The sequence below is a fragment of the Cryptomeria japonica genome, chromosome 10 (assembly GCF_030272615.1).
Source record: "Cryptomeria japonica chromosome 10, Sugi_1.0, whole genome shotgun sequence".
Classification (NCBI taxonomy): Eukaryota; Viridiplantae; Streptophyta; class Pinopsida; order Cupressales; family Cupressaceae; genus Cryptomeria; species Cryptomeria japonica.
The window spans coordinates 785,000,484-785,006,993 of NC_081414.1; positions in this window are offsets into that span (position 1 = coordinate 785,000,484).

The following is a 6,510-nucleotide window of genomic DNA, read 5'->3' on the forward strand; positions in this document are numbered from 1 at the left end:
ATTTACTTCTGAGAAAATAAACAAATGTCCTTCTACTGTAGTAATCAATGAATGAAATAAAATACACATATTTTGAAATCGAAGGAACATTAACAAGACCAAAAACATCCGAATGTATCAAGTCCAACAACCTAGAAGATTTGTGAGAACTAGAGTAAAACTAAACATGATTTTGTTTACCATAGATGCAGTGTTCATAGAAATCGAACTCAAGATTACAATCTTCAAGCCCCTCTACAAGGCATTTCCTTTTAAGGGCTTTGCGACCCTTCTCACCAATGTGACCAAATCTTTGGTGCAATAACATTGTCTTCACTGCTGGTAGCTTCATCCCCATAGCATTGGCACCCTTAGATACCCAGAAAGAATGACCATTAGATGTAGAAGCATTTTTTCTCTTCACAGATCGATTTGATGGTGAGGATGAAGAATCTACAGCCCTCTTCTTGGACTCCATAGAAGCACTATTGCACTGTACAGTGCATGAATCAAACTTATACAAGGTTCCTATCCAAACACCCTTATCTAGCACCATAGAACCTCTAGTCATCTTACATCCACCTTATGAGAAAATAACTTGCACACCGAAATCACTCAACTTACTTACAAAGAGTATATTCCGTGCCAAACCCCAGATGTGCATTACACCGTCGATCCCCTTCACTCTTCCATCGGGCAATCTAATCTTGACTCTTCATCAACCAACAACCTTCAAATGAGAGTCATCACCGAGATGCACCTTTCCACCATCATATTCTTCATACCTTGGAAACCGACCCCGATGTGAGGTCATGTGAAAAGATGCACCCGAATTGATTAGCCACACATCTTCCGATGTATCCGTTCCAAGGCCGTGACAAATGCTTCACCATCATCGTGAGAGGATTTATCTGAATCTGAATGGGAGGGTCTCTTCTTCTTATTTTTCTCCTCCTTACATTCTTTATGGAAATGACCGGTTTTGCCACAGTTCCAACACTTTGCCTTGGACTTTCCAAGAGACTTAGATCTCCCCCAAGATTTGGATTTGCCTTTTTTTATCTTTCTTGTCCTTCTTCTTGCCTTTCTCTTTTGATCTACCATGAACTGCAAGGGCATCCTTATCTATCTCAGAAGTCTTCCTTCACATCTCTTTAAAAATAAATGATGATACCACTTCATCCATCTTGAACATGGTGGTTGTACGCCCAATAGCCATAACAAGGTGGTCCCAAGAATCAGGCAAAGCGTATAACAAAAGCATGGAATAATTTGCCTCCTCTATCTTGTCACCAAGATAAATTAATTGAGAAATAATCATGTTGAATGTATTGAGATGAACAACAATAGATCCTCCATCTTCCATCCTTAGAGAATACATTTTCTTTCTTAGAAAAATCTTGTTTACCAAAGATTTATCTTTATAAACATCTCCAAGCTTCTTCCAAAGATCTTTCATAATCTTCTCTTCATGGACATTTAATAATATGGAGTCTGCCAAATATAGCCTTATAACGCCCTTAGCTTTTCGATCTATTATATCCCAAACATCCTATGCTATATTCGAAGGTTTTGTTTTAGATATTGTCACCCATAGATTTTGATCCATGAGCATATCCTCCATTTTCAACTTCCATAGTTTGAAGTTTCTGCCATTAAACTTCTCCATATCAACTTTTGTGGATGTGCTTGCCATCTTCTTCTCGCAACAAGATTTTGAAAATACTTCATTGTTGGGATCCAAGAACACTGAGAGGGGGATGGTGAATCAGTATTATGCCGGAATGAACATTTTTTAACTTTCGAGACCATGGATATATATACCGGTAAACAAATAAATATATAACAAGAAGAAAATAAACCATCCACATAAATGAACACCGTAACACACAAAATTTACACGTGGAAAACCTCAATGAGGAAAAACCATGGTGGGATTTGTCACCCACAATATCAATTCACTGACCATATGAAAATATATTACATATAATAGGGGCCTACACTTACAGGAACGCACACCACCTAGAGCATACTTCTCATCACTAAAGAGCCTCATTGACTACAAGATTTCTACCAGAGTAAATTACTGAAAATGAACTCAAGAATGCATCTGCTATGCCAAATAGAGTTCCAGTTCTAGTTCTGCTATATACCAGTTCATAAACTTTGTACTGCTACCGGTATCTCTTCTCCTCCAAGAAAGCTTTCCAAGCTATCTACAGATCATTGCATGATATAGCATTCACATACAAAATTATCTCCATATGTATATTTCGCATCATACAGTTCTGCTATATTCTCCTATATCCACACATATCATAGGTCTTTCTACCTTTCAAAAATAACCTAGCAGACTGACCTATATACCTATTACAAATGATATGCCTTATGTCGGCTTACAATACATTTACAAAAATGTCGTCCTTGACAATATTAATTAAAAAATGATTTAAGGAAATTCTCCTTGATGTCGGCTTCCAAAGAAGTATTGATGCCGGTGATGGTGCCGGTGTAGCCTTGAATGCTCCAAAGCCGGTATCTGTCGGTATATGCTTCCTAGTGCTGGTTTATGACTTCCATCATATATTTTGCCATCAATGGTAATAAAATGAATCCAATGAGTTTCAATTTCCAACAATCTCCCCCTTTGGCATTGATGGCAACACTCATGTGAAAAATGGATTCCCTGCCGATATGCTCCCCTAGAGAAATACACTACATCTGAAATGTGTTTACCTGATATTTTTCACATATGAACATACTCCCCCTTTGAAATTAATTCCAAAGACCGGTGAAAGAATACAAGAAATAAAAGAGTACTATTAGTTTCACTGGAGCTTAGTCATCTTCAGGATTTCCGAGTATGCCTTTTGCAATAACTGAAGATATGTATCCCAGCTGGATTTAAAGGTATTAGAAATAGATGCAAGTCCACTTGGTAAGTGGGAAAGTGTTTCTTTCTCTTGGATATTTGCTGGTGGGGGTTTAGCTATCATATCCATGCACTCTTTCTTGTGAACACCCAATGAATCTAGTCTAGGACTTACCAATCCTCTTAGATTTCTTTCTGTTCTCATGATTTTATTTCTCTCTTTCTCAAGAGAAAAAAATTGATTCTCCAAGAGCAAAATTTTTTCCATCAACAAATGTGGTTAGTGTAGTCAATCCATCAAAAGAGTTAGCAATTTTATCTATCTTATCATATAACTCCTTCAATCTACTATCTACATTAGTTGTAACTTTCTATACTACAACACACTCTGTAGATATGTGTAGATTATTTTAACCAAACTTCAATAGGGATAAGTTTTTCCTCAATTTTCTTCTTCCCTATTTCTATAAGCTGATCAAAAGCTATTCTTTTTGCTGCTGTGAAATTGTCCAAAGCTTGTTGGTCTGCTATCTGCCTCAAAGATTGAAAATTGTTGGATATGTGTTCTGTTAGAGTCTTGAGCTTATTAGAAGGGCTTGCTCCATCTTCAATATGACAGTCAGGTAATAATCTGTGTAATACAGAGACTGATTGATCAATTAATCCTTTATCTATAGTACCTTCCTTCAATAATTGCTGAGTAGCCATCATCATTAATTCAGTTGGAATCAACTTAGAGACTGATTTCTTCTCAACCTGAGAAGTGTCAATTGCCAAAACCTTTGCCGAGGAATCGGTTTAACCTATCAGTATGGACTCAGTGGCTTTTACCTTGTCCATCTCAACCTCTATTGCATCGGTGGCTTCACCACTTGATGTAGTGTCGATTACTGCCGGTGGAGTATTATCCACAAAATTTCTAGTGTCCTATACATTGCCTTGCTAAAAAATGGTCTGTGCTAGTACAGAATGTACACTCTCCTTAGCTGTCAGTTGTGTTTGAGTATCTATAGTTACTGTCGGTTGTGTCAAAACTGGAGTTGAATTGCCCAAAATACCTTTCCCTTTTGATTTGTCAGGAATGGTGGAAGATGTTGCCCTTGCAAATTCTTCTTGAGATGTGAGTAAGTCTGGGTTTTTCTGAAAGAATTTGGTTCATCCCTTACTTGTTTCATTTACCACCTCATTTACTCTCCCCATCATAAGGCTTATCTACCATGATTTACTAGGGAAGATTGTCCTATTTGTAGTGTCAATACATCTTTTCATTTCCTCATTATTTACAGTACCACACAATTCCAAAAGTTCTACTTCTTTGATTTCCCTATCTCTCTTGACAACGTCAAGTCTCCTAGCCTCAAGTTTATTATATGAGGATAAAGGTATCTCCTTCAAAATTTCAATTAAGGCTTTCTTATAGATGTCTATATACAATAAAATGGCCTCTTCTAATTCACTTTGCTCATTCTCTTCTAAATGTTCATAATACTTAGATATATTTTTCAATATTCCATCTTTTGTAATTTTATCAATAAGATTTGTATAGGTCATTGTGGTCTTACCTGTTCTAGTATCATCATCCTTTTGCATTTTGCTTGTGGTTGCTAGTGTGACTAGTTTCCTCTTCTGTATAGGCTTCCTTGCCGGTGGTGGAGGTGCAGTAGGATCAGTTGCCTTTCTAACAAGTCTCCTCCTAGGCTCTGCCTTCTTCTCCTCTATCGGTGGTTTTACCACATTCTTCGTTTGTACCCTTCTGAAAGCCAGAGGTTCATTATCCTCATTATTAGAGTTTGAAGTGATAGGGGAAATGTGAACTTGTGGCTTCTTCACTTCTGCAGTACCAACCTTTGTCGATTTAGCAGCTTGTTTTGATTTAGAGCCCAGCTGAGTGTCTATCTTATAAAGCACATCTTGTACATATGCAAACATCTTTTCTATTTTCTTCTGTCTTCTCTTCTTGTTAAAACTAGTTTTTACTTCCAGAGCCTTCTCTCCTGCTGTACCAAAATGTTCTGTCTTATCATCTAATGGGGCATTTAATAGCATCTTTGCATAGAGCTCAAAAATTCTATCATCCACCTCATATCCAAGCTCCGTAACCCAAATTTTCCTAGGTTCAAATACTTCCATAAGAGTTTTATCAGTTCTTACCATGAAACAGATATCAGTGGAATACTTCTCAACAATGTTCTTTGAAATTCTCTCCCTTTTCCTCATGTTTTCTTGAAAAGTCTTAAAATACCCCAAAAGTTTCTCATCTCTACCGATACCAAGACCGGTGATAGCTTCCTTGATCTGCATACCTACCGGTATGTCATGATCCCAATACTTCTTCCATATACTAGGTAGCTCATTTAGGAAGTAAAGCATTAAACAAACAATCAAGTTTCCATATCTAAAGGTGCCTTTCTTGATTCCTTTGATCTTTCCAAGGTTTAACATCAACTGCCTCCTCATCCACTCACATAAATCACATTTCACATTATTCCTCAGCCTCTGATATGCGGCATGAATGCATGAACTAGCAACAAAATTCAATCAGTTGGATTGAGTTACCTTGTAACCTATGATCATGCTTGCAAACTTTATATCTGTGTCGGTGATTATGCTTATCCTCATTGATATGCTATCAGGTATAGCACCAGTGATTTTTTTGATCTCTGTGTTGGAAATTTTCTTTCCAGGTTCTTGTCCAACCCTGGGTAAGCTGGTGACAACTTGAATTGCCTCCTTCATGATCATGTAAGACCTATCTAGCCAGATAAATTTGTTGTGAACCCTGGTCAGAATGTATCTGATCACTTCATCCTTGAATTCTGGTATGTACAAAATATCAGTTAACCGTTGATCCTCGATTGCTTTGAATTCTAGTTTGATGGTTCCGGAGTCTCCCAGTATCATGGATTGATACACACTTTTGATATCTTCATTTCCCAAATCCTCAAGGGTGCAGTGAATGTATGCCCTCACATCTTCAACATACATTACGTCATCAGGAACCCTAGAAAATGCTCCCACAAAGTCTTCCTTTTTAGCAATTTTGGGAACCTCCTTAAATACTGGCCTTAACCTATCCTTGACTTCCACAATGGTGGGATTTGCAATAAAAGTAGGAGTTGAAGATCCAGATGCCATGTCAAAAAATTCCTAAAAGTAAATGCCGGTGGAAGATTGATAACTACTCGAAAGCTTTTCACAATGCTTCTGCTCGCTCTTGACTCGCCTTCACTTCGCTCTGAATGCTTGAATTCTCGGTGAGTGAAAATGAATTCACTTACCCTCTTTTATCAGTGAATAAAACCCTAATTTTCTTGAATAAATGCTTCACCAACAACCCTACAGATGTCGGTTTGACAATTATGTGTCGGGTGAACCTTCATCGATGATGAACACAATTCTCCTGATCTCTTTCCAAATCTTCTTAGATCTCTTCTAGGGTAATATGAAAATTTAGCAATGACTTTTCCAACCCGTAAGGCTTATGCCTCAGTTATCGGTGGAATTTCTTGTCGGTGGAGGAATACTTTGTTCTACCATTGGCGTTACCAGTATAGATCCATCTCCACTTGATTATTCAGATTTTCTAACCATCTCTTGGTGTGATCTTGTTGTATTTCATCTACCTTCTGCTTTCCTTTCTCATTATTTTTATCATTATT